Source organism: Phyllostomus discolor, chromosome 6 (genome assembly GCF_004126475.2).
Source record: "Phyllostomus discolor isolate MPI-MPIP mPhyDis1 chromosome 6, mPhyDis1.pri.v3, whole genome shotgun sequence".
NCBI classification, from domain to species: Eukaryota; Metazoa; Chordata; class Mammalia; order Chiroptera; family Phyllostomidae; genus Phyllostomus; species Phyllostomus discolor.
In genome coordinates, this window is record NC_040908.2 from 94,300,596 (window position 1) to 94,302,605 (window position 2,010).

General features: G+C 37.3%; 1 pseudogene; it reads left to right on the top strand.

Moving 5' to 3' along the window:
* Positions 1 to 688: 688 nt before the first annotated feature.
* On the top strand, positions 689 to 1,378 carry LOC114500096 (annotated as a pseudogene).
* The last annotated feature ends 632 nt before the right edge of the window (positions 1,379 to 2,010 follow it).

Consider the following 2,010-nt stretch of genomic DNA (forward strand, 5'->3'; position numbering starts at 1 on the left):
GTTTTAGGAAAACCCAGAAGTTGCAGGACACCAAATGTGGGCTCTAAGGAGACTGAGTCACCTGGGTGATTTGATGTTTTGCCAAAACCTCTGCACCAGATGTAATGCATGAGCAGACACTTTGTGGTGAAGCTGCCAATCACCATTTGCCCATAGTTACAGCCTTCTGAATCATCTGAATAGCTTCCATGGAGGAATGTTCAATCTTAATGCAAAATTCAATGCAAATTTGTTTCTCTACTTGCTCAGTCATTTTAAATGCAATGGCCACACAGTACATATGCTCACTCAGTGATGTCTACCACCCTCACTGACTAGGACAGTGACTACGACATTGTTCACACATGTGAATTCCAGTCCACTCTCCTGGGCTGCCACATTACATCGATGTTGTGCAAACGATTCTCATTATATTAGCAATGGCTGGACTTTTACTGGGCAGACATTGTATATGTATGTAAATTCCTAACACACTTCATAGTAGCATCCCACTTAGGATAGTTTGCTAGTATTCTAAACTACTCAGAACACAAATAATAACTTATAAAAATGCTAAAAGGATTGTCTGAAACAATCAAATAAGACAGATGTATCAATGGATCTGTTCTAGAACAGTGGTCCTCAATGTTTTCAGATTCATACAAAAAATAGTTGCAACCTCGGCCCACTTTTCTGCTGGGCGGCTGTTTCTTCTTCCTCAAGTTGCCTTCAGTTGGCACACCTGCTGATTCAGTTATGGCAACTTGCAGCCCCAGTGTCATGATTGGTGATGATGAACCAGGTTATGACCTAGATTTATTCTGTATACCTAAGCATTACACCGAGGTTTTGGAAAAGGTGTTTATTCCTCATGGACTAATTATGGGCAGGTCCAAATGGCTTACATGAGATGTGATGGAGATGGGAGGCCATCACATCATAGCCCTCTGTTGCTCAAGGGGGGCTATAAATTCTTTGCTGACCTGCTGGATTACATCAAAACACTGAACAGAAATAGTGATAGATCCATTCCTGTAGCTATAGATTTTATGAGACTGAAGAGCTACTGTAATGACCAATCAACAAGAGACATAAAAGTAACTGGTGGAGATGATCTCTCAACTTTAACTTGAAAGAATGTCTTGATTGTTGAAGATATAATTGATGCTGGCAAAACAAGCAAACCTTGCTTGCTTTGGTCAAGCAGTATAACCCAAAGATGATGAAGGTCACAAGCTTGCAGGTAAAAAGGACCCCTCGAAGTGTTGGATATAGACCAGACTTTGTTGAACTTGAAATTCCAGACAAGTCTGTTGTAGGATATGACCTTGACTATAATGAATACTTCAGGGATTTGAATCATATTTGTGAAATGGGAAAAGCAAAATACAAAGCCTAAATTAGAGTTCAGCTTGAGTTTGGAAACAAGTTGAGTTCGGGAATCCTATTGAAATCACCAGTAAAGTTATCAAATGTTCTAGTTCTGTGGCCAGCTGCGTAGTAGACTTTATTGCATGTATCTTCTAAGAATTTTATCTGTTTTGTATCTTAGAAATGTTGGTTGCTGCATTCTTGAGCTCCTTATTTGCACTATGAGCCTAAAGACTATCAGTTCTCTTTGAGTGGATTGTTATTTGGCTTGTGAATGAAAAATCTTTTAAGCCACACCACTACTGAATGGAAATATTGTAATTGTATCTGTAAGAAAAATTTAAAGAGAAGATATATTAGTTTTTAATAGGTATTTTAATTTTGATATATTCAGGAAAGTACAGAAGTGATTTAATATCATTCATTATACCACTGTGCATTGAGAAAAGTAAAAAGCAGTTGGGTTTTGTATCAATGAGAGCATCTAAGAGATATTGTTACAGCAGATAAACCATATGTTCTGGAATTATTTTAGTAGTGTTTCAGTATTATTAACTCTATTTTCCTTCTTTTTCAGATTGTGTTCAGTGCCTCTTTGTCAACAGTTCCTTTTAAATACAAATCAATAAATTAAGAATAAAAAAATAGTTGAAGACCTCC